The sequence below is a fragment of the Suncus etruscus genome, chromosome 5 (genome assembly GCF_024139225.1).
Source record: "Suncus etruscus isolate mSunEtr1 chromosome 5, mSunEtr1.pri.cur, whole genome shotgun sequence".
In the NCBI taxonomy this organism is placed as follows: Eukaryota; Metazoa; Chordata; class Mammalia; order Eulipotyphla; family Soricidae; genus Suncus; species Suncus etruscus.
In genome coordinates this window covers 140242581-140262012 of record NC_064852.1, presented here as the reverse complement: position 1 = coordinate 140262012, position 19432 = coordinate 140242581, and the positions used below count along the sequence as shown (strand labels likewise).

Here is a 19432-nt window from a genome sequence, read left to right as displayed (position 1 = left end):
TAATCTCTGATTACACTTTGGTTCTCTGCAATTTCTATCATGATCTCCCCCTTTTCATTTCTAATATGGGTTATCAGATTTCTGTCTCTTTCTTTCTTTGTGAGTTTTGCCAATGGTCTATCAATCTTGTTTATTTTTTCAAAAAACCGGCTTCTGCTTTCGTTGATCTTTCAGATTCCTTTTTGGTTTTCCACTTCATTGAGTTCTGCTTTCAGCTTTGTTATTTCTTTCTGTTTCCCTATTTTTGGTTACTTTTGTTGGTCATTTTCTAATTTTTCGAGCTGTGTCATTAAGTTATTCAGGTATGCTCCTTCTTCCTTCCTGATGTGTGCTTGTAGAGCTATAAATTTTCCTCTCAGGACCACTTTTGCTGTGTACCATAGATTCTGGCAGTTTATGTCTTCAGTATCATTTGTTTCCAGGAAAGTTTTGATTTTTCTTTGAATTTCATCTCGGACCCACTGGTTGTTCAGTAGCAGGGTGTTTAATTTCCAATTGTTAAAGTTTTTCTTCTGTGTGCCTTTGTAGTTCATATCTAATTTCAGAGCCTTGTGGTCAGCAAATGTAGCCTGCAAGATTTGTATCCTCTTGATTTTATGGAGGTATGTTTTATGTGTCAGCATGTAGTCTATTCTGGAGAATGATCCATGTACATTGGAAAAGAATGTGTATCCAGGTTTTTGGGATGGAGTGTCCTGTATATAGCTACTAGTCCTCTTTCTTCCATAACTCTTTTCAGGGCTAGTATGTTTTTGTTCAGTTTCAGTCTGGTTGACCTATCAAGTGTTGATAGGGCCGTGTTAAAGTCTCCCACAATGATTGTGTTATTATTGATTTCTTCTTTCAGATTTGTCAGTAATTGTATTAGATAATTTGCTAGTCTCTCATTGGGTACATATATGTTTAATAGTCTGATTTCTTCCTGTTGCACATATCCCTTGATTAGTACATAGTGTCCATCTTGTCCCTTACCACTTTTATGAGTATAAAGTTGGTGTCATCAGATAATATGGCCACCCCAGCTTTTTTGAGGGTGTTATTTGCTTGGATCATTATCCTCCAGCCTTTGATTTTGAGTCTTTGATGTTCTGACTACTCAGATGTGTTTCTTGTAGGCAGCAGAAGGTTGGATTCATTTTTTTGACCCATTTTGCCACTCTGTGTCTTTTAATTGGTGAATTTAGTCCATTGACATCGAGGGAGATGATTTTCATAGGATTTAATGTCAACTTTGTAGATAAGTTTGCTGTGTTTGTTGGTCTCTCTTAGTGTAGACCTGTCAGTTTTTCCTTTAAGGCGGTTTAACATCTATGAAGTTTCTGAGCTGTTGTTTAACCATGAAGCTGTGTATTCTTCCTTCAAACCTGAATGTGAGTCAGGCTGGGTGCTGAGTTCTCAGTGAGTCATTCATTTCATTTGATCTTGTCACAATATCCCACCTCTGTCTTCTGGCCTTGAAAGTTTCTTGTGACATGTCTGCTGTAAGTCTTAGGGATCCTCCTTTGAATGTAATTTCCCTTTTTGATCTTGCTGCTTTCAGTATTATATCTCTTTCTATGGGATTTGCATTGTAACAAGGATATATCTTGGGGTGTTTTTCTTTGGGTCTCTTTTAGCTGGTACTCTTCGGGCATGCAGGATTTGATTGCATGTAGTCTTTAACTCTGGGAGTATCTCTTTGATGATGTCTTTGACAGTTGATTCTTCCTGGAGATCTCCTTCCTGGGTTTCTAGGACTCCAGTGATTCTTATGTTGTTTCTGTTGAGTTTATCAAATACTTCTATTTTCATCTGTTCGCATGCCTTGAGTACTTTTTTCATTGCCTGTTCGTTTGTCTTAAGGTTCTTTTCCAATTTCTTCTGTTGTGTTGAGTTTTCCTGCATCACATCTTCCAGTACTCTGATTTTCTCCTCAGCTGCTGATACCCTGTTGGCGAGGCTATCTTTTGAGGTTTTCAGTTGAGCAACCGTGTTTTTCTGATCTGTTATTTCAGTTTGGAGTTTTCTGATTTCTGTCTTTGTGTTCTCTTCAGATCAATCTATGCTTTTTTTGAGTTCTGTGAACATATTCCATATTTCTATTCTAAACTCCTTATCTGAAAGGTTAATCAGGTGGTTGGAATTTATGTCATCTGAGCTTTCATCTTCATTCTCTGTGGATGGTGTTTGCCTGCGAGGTTTCCCCATTGTCTCACTTGTAGTGTGGTTTTTTCTGCATGTTGTGGTGGGGTTCATTGGTTAGAAAGATTGTGCGGCCACAGAGTGAAGCAAAGCGCTCTTCTATTGCCTCTAGTTGACAGTCCTCAGAGTGAACAAAGGCACAGCAGGGCAGAGCCTCCACAGGCTAGAGACCTCAGCTTATTGGACTGCAACCCCTGCAGCCAGAATGTACTCACTCAGCGGCTTCAAAATGCAGATTTTTGGGGGTGCGCTCCCTAGGCCTCTGAGGAAACCTTCGGGGATTCAGAAGCACAGGCACAGGCAGACAGATGTAGAAGTTTCCCTTGAAGTCTTCAGAGTGAACAAAGGCACAGCAGGGCAGAGCCTCCACAGGCCTGAGACCTCAGCTTATTGGACAGTGACTCCCACAGCCAGAATGTACTCACTCAGCTGCTTCAAAATGCAGTTTTTTGGGTGTGTGCTCCGTAGGCCTCTGAGGAAACCTTCGGGGATTCAGAAGCACAGGCACAGGCAAACAGATAAAGTTAACTTTTGATTCCCCTCTTGACCTTCACTTGTAAGAATATACTTTTGTGGATAAGGATTTGACTGTGTTATCTTTTTATCCAAAGACCTGGTACTATGTGTAATTAAACATGTTATTCAATAACTGTTTGTTAATTACATTGAAATAATATAGTATCTGCTTTAACACAAAAAGAAAAAGACAATAACCTATTTTATTCAACCAAGTTAAAATTAAACATATGCCCTAATATTGATATTTCAGAACATCCACAGTATGATCAATCAGACTATGCAAAATAATTCCCAATTTTTTCCACCCTTAAAAATTGAGTTATATTATTTTGTATTTTCTTCCTTGATACTTCTTACACTTTCTAGTTTGAGTCCCTTTCATTATTCCACAGTTCTGTGTTCAGATGTTTCAGTTTTGATTCTTTCAATCCCTTAATTTCTATATATGCTTCTCCATAAAACCCTCATAATTTTTATTCTATCTTATAAAATTTTCAGTCTTTGGTCTAACTGATGGTTTAATTCTTTTGAATTGAAAACAGTTTTCATTTATATGAAATATCTCATTTTATAATGTGATAGCAGATAACCAAAATATCTATTTGGCTTTCCACAAAGGTAGTGCCTATTAAAGTAAACTAATCTGAAAATAAATAACTTTCAATGAATATTTTTCATTCCTTTAAACCAATGGTCTTCAAACTATGGCCTGTGGGCCACATATTGTATTTATTCCCATTTTGTTTCTTCAATTCTAAATAGGATATATGCAGTGTGCATAAAAATTTGTTCATAATTTTTGTTTTTACTATAATCTGGCCCTCCAACAGTCTGAAGGACAGTGAACTGGCTCCCTGTTTAAAAAGTTTGAGGACCCCTGCCTTAACCCATTCAATAATTACCTCTCAGTGTACTTAAATACATTGTTCTAAAATACAGAAATACACAAACTCACCTATGACATAAAGTAACTAAGTGACATTTTCATGACAAATGAAATTCATTTCACAAAGGTTAACATTACCATTTTGTTCTTTTTTTTCTTTGTTTTGAATCATCTTTATGGTTTAATGGCTGTTTTTTTGAATATCTTCTAGTTTTTAATTTATATAATTTATGTTATCAAAATTGCTATAAATTCCTCAAGAGCTCTATTTGCTTTCAGTTATATTTTGTGCTTTTTACATTATATATAGCATAGTGGGAAACAAATGAATCTGTGATATTTCTACCATGTACTTGGAATTGCTAGTGTTAGGGAAACCACTAAATAATGATAGCAGTGTGGAAATTATCGCAGAATTTGGATAAGGGCATATTGATATGAAAACTGTTTATTGAATATTTTCCAATTAAAATGGAATATTTTTACCTGACTCTAAGGAAGGAAAGACAAATCATTGTGATAATTTAAATATTAAGAGGAAAAACTTTGGTTTAAAGATTTGAATTGATTTCATTTGAGTATTAAAATATTTCCCTTTTGTCATCATATTTGTATTTATCACTATGTCCTTTACTTTTTTCTTAGTGCCTGCCTTTTACAGGTTTGTACATTTTTTACATTTCATCTCATAACTTTCATTTAAAATGGCACCATTACAGACATCCCAAAGATCATACTCAGATCAGTTGATCCACAAAGTTCCTTGCCAGAAGTTGCTTTATGCTAATATAATTCCTTTAAAAATATAATATAGGTCCTCGTGTCTTCTCCCACGTGTTTTACATTATTTGAATTAGTAGAGAATCTTAGGTGATTTATGAGGCTAGCACCACAAGTTGGCAGACAAAATTAAGCCATTCTTTGTTACGGGGGTATTGTTGCACCATCTAAGATTTACTATAAACACATAAAATTAATTTCATTTAAATAATTCAGAGAGAGGAGGTGAGATCATATGGAATAAAGATAATTGCCTTGCCAAATTTACCTACCATGGTTAATTCCAGGTACCACAAATGGTTCCAAAGATTTGCTGGAATTAAACTCTAAGTTTTAATTTCTTTTAATAATTTTTTATTTAAGCACTGTGGTTACAAACATATTCATAACTGGATTTCAGTCATAAAATGTACACCCCATTTTACCAGTGCAACTTTCCCACCACCAATACTCCTGATTTACTTCCTCCCCACCTACTGCCTGTCTTCTGAACAGGCAACCTTTATCTCTTTATTGCTATCATTGTCATGGTAAAGGTTAGTTGTTACCCTTCCGCAAAGCAAATGTTAATCTTACCTAGATGATCAGACCCTCCCACAGTTGGGAGGGGTCTGTGGTTGGTAATTAGAGTTGCCTGAGGGGAGGGGTGAGAGAAACCAAACCAGACTCAGCAAGAAGACACAACAGGTAGAGAAAAGACAGAGTGCAGAGAGTGCACAGGGTGCAGAGAGGCTGGTTAGCTTAGAGGCCATGTGAGGAATCTGTACATGGTGATTAAGGCCTTGTAATAAAACATTATTTCTCCTGAACCTTCATTTTACTGCTGTGAATCATTTCCTCACCATTACCCTGATTCCTACAGACCCACTAGGCTATACCAGCTGCAGGTGCCGTGGCCAGGCAGAGAAAGGCCTATTCATTGATCCATGCACCACTAGGAATTTATAATTAATAATTAATTCAACAGTTAGTGTAGTTATTTCTCTAACTGCACTCACCACTCTTTGTGGTAAACTTGGTCATGAGTTGGTCCTTCAACTATCATTTCTATTGCTTCTGAGTATTGTAACCAGTGTCTTTTATTTTCTTGAATCCCTCATATGAGTGAGACTACTCTATGTATGTCTCTATCTAATAGACTCATTTTATGCAACATAAGAGTCTCCATGTTATCCATGAATAGGCAAATTTTATGCTTTCATATTGCCTAACAGCTGTATATTATTCCATTGTCTATGTACCACCATTTTGTTAGCTACTCAGCTGTTGTCAGAAACCTGGGTTGTTTCCAGATTGGCTATTGTAAATAGAGATACAATGAACATAGGAGCACAGCAGGTATTTTTTTTATTGTGTTTTTGTGTCCTAGGGTATAACCCTAGGTATTCCTGGATCATATAGGAGCTCAATTTTCAATTTTTGAGTTATCTCCATATTGTTTTTGAGAAAGGCTGTATTAGATGACATTCCTACCAGCACTGAATAAGAATTCCTTTCTCCCCACTCACAGCGGAACTGATTGTTCTTGTTCTTTGTGATGTGTGCCAGTCTCTGTGGCATGAGATGACACCTCTTTGTTGTGTTGACTTGCATCTTCCTGATGATTAATGATGTACATCATTTTTTCATGTGCCTTTTGACTATCTGTATTTATTCTTTGAAAAATTACTTTTCATTTTTTTCTCCACTTTTTGATGGAGTCAGGACTTTTTTTTTTAATTAAGTTCTTAAGTTCTGTCATATTCTGTCATATCTGTCTTAAATACTAGCCCTTATCTGATTGGTTTGGGGTGAATAGTTTCTCCCCTTCTGTGGGTGACTTTGTATCCTAAGCACTATTTCCTTTGAGGTGCAGAAGCTTCTCAATATTATATAGTTCCATTTGTTTATCTCTGCTTCCACTAGTCTGGACAATGGTGTTCTGCCTTGAAGATGCCTTTATTCTCAAAGTCATGGAGTGTTTTACCTATGTTTTCTTTTATATAACTTATAGTTTGGGGTCATATATCAAGGTCTTTAATCCATTTTCTTTTGATTCTGTGCATGTTGTTCATTAGAGGTCTGAGTTCACTTTTTTGTGCTTTCTGGGCCACACCCAGTGATAATCAGGGGTTACTCCTGCCTATGTGCTCAGAAATCGCTCCTGGTTTGGGGAACCATATGGGATGCCAGGGGATCAAACTATGGTTCATCTGAGGTTAGCTCATTCAAGGTAAATGCCCTATCTTTGCACCACTGCTCCAGTTTTGCACTTTGCTGACCAGCTGTCCACACACCACTTGTTGAAGTGACTTTCTTTGCTTCATTTTGCTTTCTTGCCCCATTATCAAAAATTAATTGTATGTCTGGGGAACATTCTTTGAATACTCAAGTCTATTCCCTTGATCTTAAGATCTGTCTTTTTTCCAATACCATGATGTTTTAATGACTATTGCTTTGTAATACATTTTAAGTTTGGGGAAAGTGATGCCTCCATATCCCTTTTCCTACTGGTTTCATTAGCATTTTGTGGCACTCATTGTTCCAATTGAAATTGAAGTGTGTTTGTTCAATCTTTTTGAAGAATGTCCTGGGTATTCTTAGAGCAATTGCATTAAATCTATATAATGCATTGGGGAGTTTTGCCATTGTAATGATGTTAATCCTCCCAGTCAATGAACAGGGTATGTGCCTCCATTTTCTTGTGTCCTCTTTTATTTCTTAAAGCAATGTTTTGTAGTTTTCTTTGTATAAGTCCTTCACCTCTTCAATTAAGTTGATTCCAAGAAATTTGAGTTTCTGTGATACTATTGTAAATATGATTGCTTTTTAATGCCTATTTTTTCTCTTTCATTATTTATGTATATGTAGGCTGTTAACTTTTGTGTTTTAATGTTGTAGTCTGCCACATTGATATTTAAATTTATTTTCTTAGAATCTTTTTAATAGAGTCTTTAGGTTTTCTAAATATAGTATCATGTCATCTTCAAACATATATATATATATACATATATTTCAAATTTATATATATGTATATATATATGCCTATTTCTATGTCAAGTCCTTCATGTTTTAGGTTAAATAGGAGTGCTGAAAGGGGACAACCTTGTCCCATGCCAGATTTTAGAGGAAAGGCTTTCATTTTATCTCCACTGAGTATAAAATTTTCATGTGCTTGTGTTAAATGGTTTGTATATATTGAGAAAATTTCCCTCCATTCCCATCTTCTTAATAGTTTTATCATGAATAAATTTTGTACATTATCAGATCCTTTCTTTTTATCTATTAATATGATCTTTGTTTTTATTATTCCTTTTGTTTATATGGTGTATTACATTGATTTACTTCCATATGTTAAGCCCTCTTTGCTTCTCTGGAATAAAACCTACTTTGTCATTGTATATGAACTTCTTCATGTGGTAATTGATCCTATATGGTAGGGTTTTGTTGAAGATCTGTTGGTTCATTAGGGATATTGTTCTGCCTAAAAGATGCACTGCCAGGTGTCAGAGGAGCAATAGTGCAGTGGGTAGGTTGTTTATCTTTGTGAGGCTAATCCATGTTTGTTTTCTGGCATCCCATTTGGTCCCCAGAGACTGCCAGGAGTTATTAATGAATACAGCATAGAATAATCCTGAGCATGGCAGGGTGTGGCCACTCCCAAAAAATTAGACCAGAAAGGAATAAATAAATAAGAAAATAAAATCAATATTCATTAAAATTTATTTTAATTATTTTAATTGACTTTTGAAAAGTCAATGCTTATTTAATATGTTAGTCTTTGCATAATATCACAAATGTAGCCTAATTGCTGAGTAGCCATTTTTTGTTTTGTAATTATTTTTATTTCCTCTTTGTTCATTTCCTTGTTCATAATGTAGTTTGTTTTATTGCCATAAAATTCATCACAATGCCTTAATTTTATGTATGCTCAAACTATCTTTTATATTATATTATATTATATTATATTATATTATATTATATTATATTATATTATATTATATTATATTATATTATATTATATTATATTATATTATATTATATTATATTATATTAATTATATATCCAAAATTTTTTAGAATTAATTTCAACATTTACTTTCCTTCATTTTTAAATTCGAGTGAAATATCACACTAGAATCAATCTTATTTTGCAATGATAATTGAATATAAACTAGCTTATGTTTTACATTAATTTAACATGTAAGCTCAATAGCTCATCTTAACATGCGATTAATCATACAGACACATAGGGTATTTTTGTTTTTTTGTTGTTTATTTGGTTACACCTTGCAGTGCTCAAGGCTTACTCCTGGTTCTAAATTCCAGCAGTCCTCCTGTCAAGGCTCCTGTTGCCAATAATCAAGAAATGGAGTGATAGGTATTTAGTCTGTTTAGCTGAGTTCAAAGCATGTACTCTCTTAAACTGTCTGGGTACAAAATTATATTTCTAATGATAATGCAATAAAGATTAAAAATTGAAATTATATTAAGGAGCTCCAGTATCAATAGTTCAATATCACTTACTATATAAAGCCACATTAGAGTATTTTTTTCTTTTTTTTTTGTTTCTTTGACTACTCCAGGGTCACTCGTGTCTTCACTCAAGATTGCTCTTGCTTTGGGAGACTATTTGGGATCCTGAGGATCAAAACTCGGCTTTTTCAAGTGTTAGAAAAGCACCCTATCTGCTACACTTTTACTCTATCCTGTAGTTTATTTTTTGAGGATGCATACTGAGAAAAAGTGCACAAGGCCCATGACTTTAATGCCTGCTGGAATGTGGAGGATTATATGGGATACTGTGGATAATATTCATAGTCACATGAAGACAGGTGCCCCCCCCACCAGAACTGTCTTTCCAGTTTATCACACTGGCCTGTATCAAAACATATCAATATGGCAATACAGAATTACGAAATTCTGTTATTTGTAGCATAATACATGATACAGTATCATTGTCATTATCATTATCAGTATTGTGTGCAGATGTTATAAAGTACACGACAACAGGGGCCGGCGAGGTGGCGCTAGAGATAAGGTGTCTGCCTTGCAAGTGCTAGCCAAGTAATGATCATGACTACGATTCGATCCCCAGGCGTCCCATATGGTCCCCCCAAGCCAGGGACAATTTCTGAGTGCTTAGCCAGGAGAAACCCCTGAGCATCAAACAGGTGTGGCCCGAAAAACCAAAAAAAAAAAAGTACACGGCAACAGAATTAATATTTGTGACTATCTCAAATTGATATTTTGAATTCCAATATCCAATACATTTGGATCAAAGCATCTGGGAGGTGGATAGCTTATGGGGGTATACATCTTCATAAATATGATCAGTGTCTCTATAAAAAAGACACAGAAACCATAATTGACTTTTTCTGGCACAAGAAACTATAATTTGAAAGTTCCACAATTCCCAGAGATTATTGTTGGTTTATTATTATTGGAATTCCAGGACTAGATAGTGTGTTTTTATTTTCAGAACAGCTAAATCAGACTAAGACAAATGTTGAATTGAACTATATATATATCTCCTTGGCTTTTTTTGAAGGTCTACTATAAAATTAATTATATTCAAAACATGTGTGATTTTAACTGGAATGGTAGAATTATGATTTAACAGATGCAAATTAAAGACTACCAGAATAATAGTAAGAGGAATGAAGTCATAGGTACAACAATGGGTGATCTGAAACAGAACTTTCCATTTATTTGTTTTTTGCTTTTATTTTGTGTGTGTATATGAGGTTATTTGAGGTCCTGAGTCAGGGGTTATAGAGGATAAGAGAGAAAGTAATATGATCACAAGAGAGCCTCAGACATTACCAAAGTTAGAGAAAGGTCCAGTTCACATTCATTATGAAACGATGAAAGGGTCCATCATTCAGGAGTTACTATGTAGGTGACGTGTACTGGGGCACCATATACCCAGGCAACACACATGCACCTGAAAACAGAACATTTCAGATAGCTGTTGAGGTCCCCAATTCGTCTTTCCACCTGAAAAGAATACTATATTTGCTACCTGTAAGATGTGTGTAAAACATATCTGAGTGACTGTTTGAAGTACGCAATTGAAACAAGCTCAAATTATTCCATCAAAAAGAGATTTAAATTTAAAATACATTACTATCAATCTCTAGGACTATGTGATTTATTTGTTGTAATTCTTTGGTCTGGTTATTTTTTTCCTTTGGTTTTTGGGCCACACCCGGTGATGCTCAGGGGTTACTCCTGGCTACGCGCTCAGAAATCACTCCTGGATTGGGGGACCATATGGAACACGATGATCAAACCGTAGTCCATCCTAGGATAGCACCTGCAAGGCAAATACTGCTTGTGCCCTGCTCTAGCCCCATATTTGGTCTTCTGAAACACACTCAGGGATGACTCCTGGTGGATCATATGATGAGCCTGGGATCAAACCCACTTCAATTCTCTGCCAGGCAAATGCCCTACCTGCTTCACCTAAATGCTCTATTGCTGGCCCTTCCCATTAGGCTATAAGCTTATAAAAGTGTTATTTGCTAAGAAAAGATCCATACTTCTTAAATTTATATAACTAATGTTAAACTAAAGTTATTTGATTCAAATTTGACCTTAATTTCCATAGGTGAACTGGCTAACAGTTTCATCAACATAAATAACTGTTCCTTTTTTTTTTTTGGTGGATTTTTGGGCCACATTTTTTGGTTGACTCTCAGGGGTTACCTGCATATGCGCTCAAAAATCGCTCCAGGCTTGAGGGACCATATGGGACTCTGTAGGTTCAAATCGTAGTCTGTTCTGTGTCAGTCATGTGCAAGGCAAATGCCCTACTGTTGAGCCATTGCTCCAGCACCCATGATGGTTCCTTTCTTTCACATTCACATATAATTTCTGATATTTTGTACTCAGAAGACCATATAGGGTGCCAGGGAAGTTGTCTATATAGCAAGCAACCTACCCTCTGTTCTCTTGCTCCAGCCCCCCATTACTTTTTGGCTAATTTTTTTATACAGTATTCCTTCATGCTCAGGAATTACTCCTGGATCTTTGCTAATGTAGCACTACTTGCAGAGCTACAGAATCAAAGAGGTTTCAGGGGATCAAACCTGGGTCACCTGTGTGCAAAACAATCAAATTATCTGCTTTAATATAAGAGCAGTTCTCTTTGATTCTGACCTATTTTTATTTTCTTTTTTTTAAGTGGAAGAGAGTTTTTACTAACACTTATTTATGAAAATGTGAGAAGAGAAAAAGAGAGCAAATACATGTTCATGAGTGATCTTGGGCTTCTCCAATATGGTAAAAGAAAGAAGAGACAGAGGTATCAAAGATATATGTTCAATGGAAAAAAATTGATGAGAGCCTTGCGATTATATTTGTACAGATTTATATTTTGTCTGGGTGGTAGAACTTAACGTGTCTTATGTATGTTATATATTAGCCCTTTTCAGATAAGTGGAATTTGAATATATTCTCACACTCACTAGATGATTATTATTCTAGCAATAGCTTTTTTTTTTTTTTTTTTACAATGCAAACATCATTTGTGTTTGGTAAAATTTCTCTTTTTAATTGTTTTGGGTTTTTCGTTTCTTTTTGTTTTGTTTTGTTTTGTTTTTGCAAATAAAGCTGAGTAATTAAAGGCAACTCTTAAGACAATATTAAGGAACATTAATCCAGTATCTAAGTGTTGTTTTTTTTTTTTTTTATGAAACGGAGGTTTCCATCAGGTTTTAAATACATTTTTTAGTGTTAGAGTTACAAAAATTAAGCTTTTGTTTTATAAAGTTTTTTTTGTTTGTTTGTTTGTTTTTTGGGCCACACCCGGTGACGCTCAGGGGTTACTCCTGGCTATGTGCTCAGAAGTGGCTCCTGGCTTGGGGGACCATATGGGATGCCAGGGGATCGAACCGCGGTCCGTCCAAGGCTAACGCAGGCAAGGCAGGCACCTTACCTCTAGCGCCACCGCCTGGCCCCTGTTTTATAAAGTTTTATTGAAACCATTATGACTTACAAACTTCTTCATAGTTGGATGTCAGATATACAAATGTTTCATTCTGCTCACCAGTGTCATCCCCCTGCCACCCAATGTTTTCAGAGTGCATCCATGCCACCACCCCTACCCCTCGCTAGCCAGCATAGCAGGCCTATTTTAAGTTTTAATTGTTAAAGTTTAATTTTGTGATTTCTTTATTGTTGAATTTGGCTTAGTTAGTTCTGTCCTTTTCTATACCACCAATGCACCTTAGTTAGACAACTTGGCCTATGGACCCATATTTCATACTTTTGTTTCTCCTCCTCCACTCAATTTATTTCCTTCTCACTATACTTCTGGACCAAGAATTTTCAAGATACCTCCCATTTAAACCAATTTCTTCAAATAGTTATTTTGATCACCACATATAAGTGAAATCATTATGTATTTTCCTTCTTTTTCTGATTTCATTTAATATATTATTTTCCAGTTCCACATTGAAACAAATTGCATGATCTCATTATCCTTACAGCTATGTAGTATTCCATTGTATAGATGTATCACATTTTTATGATCCTTGTCTACTGTATAGGCATCTAAGTTGATTCCAACTCTTAGTTATTGTACTGAGTGATACAATGAATAGCTATGTCATACACCCTTTTGGATCACTGTTTTTCTGTCTAAAATTTCAGATCAATTCTTAGTTTTTCTAATAGCCCTCCATAGTGTTTCCATAGGGGTTGGACCATTTTAAATTAATTTTTTTGGTGTCAGATAGTGACTCAATTTAACTTATAACTATGGTTAATCAGTTTTTACATGCTTTTGACAAAATAGTGACTTACAACTACTGAATAAAGAAACAAATTTCAATTATATACAACAGAATACTAAAAGATGAAATCATACATTATTCAACACCAGGCAAAATCAAATTGTTTTTTGTTTGTTTGTTTTGTTTTGTTTTAATATAATTTTTATTTTGATCATAGTGGCTTACATATTGTTGACAATAATATTTTAGGTACATATTTACATAAAATCAGGGGGGATTTCCGTCACCAATTTGTCCTCCCTACACCTCCGTTTTTGTCCTACCTCCCATATCCTCTTCCCTCACCCCCAGAGTTGCTAGAATATATGGTCCCCTCTGTATCTAGCCTACTACTTAGTAGTCTTGCACCTGTTTGGTCCTGGTGCCTCCCTTATTTCCCCCTCTAATTGGGGGGCAGGACTAGCTAGTTCAATTTACATGGTTTTATTTGAAGAAGAGAAAAGTAATAAACTGGAATAAAAGTCTAATACGCTGAAAATGGGCAGAATTTTTCTAGAGGCTCTCATCATCGATTTGAGAGATGAAGGAGAAAAAGAAGGTGAAACATTCCACCAGTACAAAAAGGAGTGTCAAATGAGATTGACCTCCTACCCCAACGAACCAGTACCCAGCACCCAAGCGAAGGGACACCCAGTCAAACCTATACCTCGTCTCCTGCAAGAAATTGCAACCAACTTTCATGTGGACTCATGCTGCATGGCTCTCCCTACCAACTCCCCCTAACGTGGACTGTTACTTGAAACCGGACTTAGGTCCAGAAGTATCCCCAATGCAAGAACTCTTCCAAGATCTCCCTGCTGCAAATCTTTTGCCAATCTGAAGAAGGTCAGGGGATGTGATGGAAAGATGCCTGGGAACCCACACACCACAAGAAAAACCCAAAAGACAATGGGAAAACCTGTACTTCCAACATAAGCATAAGACCTGTATTACACCACCTCTTAACCTGCTTTTCCCCAAATGTAAGGTAGTCTTTTGCATCACTTTGGTCCTTTAAATACTTTGCTAACTCATTTCTTTAAATGTCTGTCCTACATATACATATGTAAGCACATACATTTTTATTCCCTATTTTTTCTTTTTTTTTTTCCTTATCTTTTTTGGGTATGTAACCTGTTTCTGTTTTCCCCTCTGTCCACCCCCAAATGCACCAACAATATAATGTAGCACCATTTCCCCCTGCAAAGGCACACTAAAAAAGGGGAAATCTTACATATAAAAAAGAGCTCTTATCTACTAGAGATAGGAACTCATAGTTGTTTACAATACAGGGATATCTCCTACCTTGAAAATATGTCATGTGGGCCCGGAGAGATAGCACAGCGGCATTTGCCTTGCAAGCGGCCAATCCAGGACCAAAGGTGGTTGGTTCGAATCCCGGTGTCCCATATGGTCCCCCGTGCCTGCCAGGAGCTACTTCTGAGCAGACAGCCAGGAGTAACCCCTGAGCAATGCCGGGTGTGACCCAAAAACCAAAAAAAAAAAAAAAAAAAAAGAAAAGAAAATATGTCATGTGGAATCAACTTAGACCTCAGGTGATTAGATACCATCCGTCCAGCCTTGAACCCTGGACCCCAGACATAGAAACAGCACAGTTCTTCACAACAGCTGCAGGAAACAAATCCCATCCGGGACAGCCTTAATACTGCGGGGTCACCAACAAGTGCCAGCTCTAATATGATATCCTGACAACAAGGAAAATGGGAACAACTTGACCTAAGTGCAGGTTATCCTACCTTACCAGCTAACGACAAGACAAAACCAGAAGACTTGTCACCCTTTGGTAGGTCCAAAAGCCAAGATCGCGATTTACAGATGACTGGCTGCTAGAACCATGACCAGACTGTATACAGCTTGGGACCAATAAAAAAGCCCTAGTCTAGGGTTTGAACTACGACCTGCACAATAAACATGATCCCCAGTTCCAAAGGTCTGGCAGAGACCATTGTAATGGAATGGGGCTTCTGGAAGCACAAAGAAAGACGCTATCCTAGGTGCCATCCTAGGTTCAGTGCAAAGACCAAGATCACCAACCACAGAAGATGGATTAAAATGACACTAAGTGAACAGAACTTCTAGAACCACAAAGACTGACTTCATCATAAATTCCACCCCTGGATCTGTGCAGATACTGAGATCTCTAGACACAGAGGCCTGATTGTATCACCCAGGACAGAGCAGAAGTCTTCCAAACACCACAAAAGTACCACCAGGAGAGTAAATGATCCTGAACAGAGTCTATAGTTAATCCCATGACAATATACTCCAAGGACGGAGAAACCTCATATCTCTTAGGCCAAGTGAATTCCTTTTTGAATGACCCCAATATTTACTGTGCCAGCGCAGGAGGGAAAAAACAAAAAAACAAAAAGCACAAAACATTGTTTATTTTTTATATATTATTTTATCTTCATTTATTATTATTATTATTATTATTATTATTATTTACCTATCTATTTTTGGTCAATTTCTCTGTTTGGGTGTGATTATTGAAGTTGTTGTCCTCAGTTATACTTATTTTTTTTCTCTTTCTTTCTGTTCTTTCTTTATGTGCTATGCCATGTTTCTTATATCAAGACCATGGCGTGTTTTTTTTTTTTTTTTTTTTTTTGTGGTGCTTATCGTTATTGTTGGGGTCCTCACTGGATATTTGACACTTTGACACTTCTTTTTGTACTGGTGAAGTGTGTCAACTTCTTTTTCTCCTTCTCTCAAACAGATGATGAGAGCCTCTAGAAGAATTTGACTTATTTTTGGCGTATTAGACTTTTATCCCAGCTTATTACTTTTCTCTTCTCCAAACTGTTTTTTATAAAATGTAAAAAGAGGAAGGGAAAGATAAACCCTGGATGATCTCACTTATTAGTAGTTCATAATGAAGCAAAGCAAGTAAATTGTAGACTGTGATAACAAATAATTTGACTCTGAAAAAAAACTAAACTTTTCAAATGGAGAGTTAGAGAAAGGTTAACAGAGAAAGACAGGCCAAAGGAGAAGAAACTTAGGAACAACGAAAGAAATATATTGACACTTTGGTTAAGAACATGGTACAGTAACACTATATAGTTAACTCATAAATATTAACATTGTGGTAAAACTTCTTACCTCATATAAAACAGAATTAAAAATTAAAATTAACTTTAATTGATTTTTAATTGATTTCAAATTGTATATAAATTTCTGGACAAAAGTTTTACCTTTTCTATGTGCTTATACCTCACAGCCACCACTACAAAACTTTAGGTTCTCAGTGGCCATTGTTTTTTACTAATGGCTATACTTTTAATTTGATAACATAATTTTAATAAAAAGAAATATTTTACCAAAGTCAAAAATATTTTAGTGTTTTCAGTGATACATATATAGACTAAAACTTTATTACATCAATAAAAACAATGTAACTAATTATTTCAGACATTCTCATAGAATTGACCTGATTTCAATCAGCATCCAAGAACAAGATTAACATACTACACTTGGCTGGTATAATTTTGGGGTTTTTCCTAATGTATATGTTATTGTATAAAACTGCTGTAGCTGTAAAACCAATATGCAAGTTACTAGCTCAATAATATGAATGTGAGTGTATGATAAATATCCATATCTAAACCATCTGTCTATCTTTTATTTCCATATGTCACTATTAATTGCTAATACCATCCTTATTATGCAACATCTCATCTGTAACATTATGTCATGAAACTAGAGACAAACACCTGCTATATGTGTTTTTGGTTGATAAATTTCAGCAGGTTCTGGTTTGTTCTTAGGCAAAATTTTCTAATTGCCTTTACATAATAAAAAGCCTTCAGGGGAAAAATTTCTTGCGTTAAAATCAATCAAAAGTCTATTACTAAATATTTTATTTATTAAGTCTTTCACAATATTCACTCAAAATATTTGGCATATTTTACATGAAAAAAAATGACCATAATTGTAAGTGATTAAAGAGCATATTAAATTAATGATTTAAATAAATAACAATGCATAGGTTTTAAAAACTGCAACCAAAATTCCTCAATAAAAATTAGTTAATAAGGGTCAAACTTTTAGGTATATTGACTGGAGTGGTTGCACAGTGGTAGGATGTTTGCCTTGCCTGAGGCTAACTCACGACAAATACAGGTTCGATTCCCGGCATCCTATATGATCTCCCAGTCAGGAGTCATTTCTGACTGCAGAGCCAAGAGTTACCTCTGAGCACATTGGTGTGCTCCCCCCAAAAGCTTTTAGTTATAATCTTTGATAATCTAGAAAATAAATGCTTTTAATCTTTAGGTTTGTATTTTGAAGTAAGGAATCAAACCTTAATATTAACCTTATGATCAAAGACAAAGGAATGGTGTAAAAATGTTAATATTTTGTTAAAGGTAAAACAAAATCATTGAATATTCATGAACTCCAAAACTTGATATATTTAGCTTTTTCTGAAGAGTGTTTTAGAAAAAAAAAACAATGAATATACTATCAACTAAATGCTGAATCTAAACTGTGGAGTAATTCATTAAGTATATTATCAAAGAAGGGAAAATGTTTATAGTAGAAAAAAGTGATTTTTTGAGAAATAACTTTATTGAAACTACTGAGTGAAATAAATTAGAGGGATAGAGAAACACACATAATAGTCTCACTCATTGATGAGTTTTAAGAAAAGTAAAAGACATTATTTTAATAAAGCCCAGAAATGAGGGCCAGAAGGACCAGCTCACAATAAAGAGTGGTGAGAGCAGTTAAAGAAATAACTACACTAACAACTACCATGACAGTATTAATGAGTGAGAAGAGTAGAATATCTGTCTCAAATACAGGCAGAGGAGTAGGAGAATTCATAGATTTGGGGGCATTAGTGGTGGGAATGTTGCACTGGTGAAGGGGGGTGTCTTTGTTTTATGACTGAAACCCAACTATAATCATGTTTGTAATATGATGTTTAAATAAAGATATTATTAAAAATAAGATTATGAATAGTGGACTAATATGAATGATATGTTGCATTGAGAATAAGTCAAATTTAACAACAAAAATAAAAATTCTGAATGACAGTGAAAAACAAAGATTGATTTTTATATTCATTGCTTTACCATCTGTTTTAATATAAGTCATATTAGGACTATCTAATATATGTATTTCATTTTATTTAGTGATGCGATTTGTAAAGTTTCACATTCACAAAAATTCCCCTCTTCCTATGAACTCAGTAATAATATATTGCAATAGTCCAACATTCCATATATCTTATCTATTCCATATATATCTTAAAGATATATAATATTGTATAAATTATGACTAGAGTAATTTGATTAATTATAAAATTGAATATATGAATGTTAAGAAAACCACATCTGGTTACTTTATTTTACTTGCATATAGTATGAAATAAAACAACTTGGGGCCTTAAGTATTCTAAGGACACAAGAAAATTGGGGCAAATACCCACTATGTTAGGACCAATTCTGACTCTGTACTTTGGAATAACCATTCCTAGTTTCCTGGATACATTATAGGGGACTCAGGGGATTGAACCCTGGTCATCTTCATACAAGACATGTTCACTACCCATTGTCAGATTTCTCTGATACTAATAAAATTAACTAATTTTATGTAATAATTCTCCCATTAATATGTAAGAAACATTGTAGTAACAGAAATACAGGATTTATGGGTACATTATAAGTCAATTTTGAAGGAGAAAATAAATATCACAGTGGAATTTTATATTTTTCACATATCAAACCAAATGAGTGGATGATATACTCCCACCATATTATTTTTGTCCCCCAATTCACAACACAGACCAGGCAAAGGGCCTGTGTTGAGGTGTATATGGGTGCATTTACTGTACTTCCTCTTTCTATACAGTGTAAAGAACACAGCCTATGGTAAGAATTGGGAGGCCTTATCTTTTCTTTTCTTTTTTTATTTTATATATATATAAATATATATTTTATATATATATAAATATATATATAAAATCCTTTACCAGTACAACATTCCCATGACCAATATCCCAAGTATCCTTCCTCCCCACCCCACACCGGCCTGTACTCTAGACAGGCTTTCTACTTCCCTCATTCAGTCACATTTTATTATGATAGTTCTCAGTGTAATTATTTCTGTGACATCACTAAATCATTCTTGTGGTGAGCTTCATGTCAGGAGCTGGACCCTTCAGTCCTCCTCTAGTCTGTCTCTGAGAATCATCCCACCACATTGACCATAAGTGCCACCACACTTTAATATCTGCTCATTACAAAGTCTCTCATCTGAGTAAATTTTAACTACTTCTA

General features: G+C 35.2%; 1 protein-coding gene and 1 non-coding gene across 2 annotated transcripts in view; both read right to left on the bottom strand.

The window, feature by feature from the left end:
• The window catches only part of CSMD3 (CUB and Sushi multiple domains 3), a 1236222-nt gene that overhangs the window by 706003 nt on the left and 510787 nt on the right, over nt 1–19432 (bottom strand). The window lies entirely within an intron of this gene.
• Nucleotides 18914–19041, bottom strand: LOC126010191 (small nucleolar RNA SNORA51). Its single transcript, XR_007496318.1, has one exon. It is a non-coding gene; the product is annotated as a small nucleolar RNA SNORA51 (small nucleolar RNA).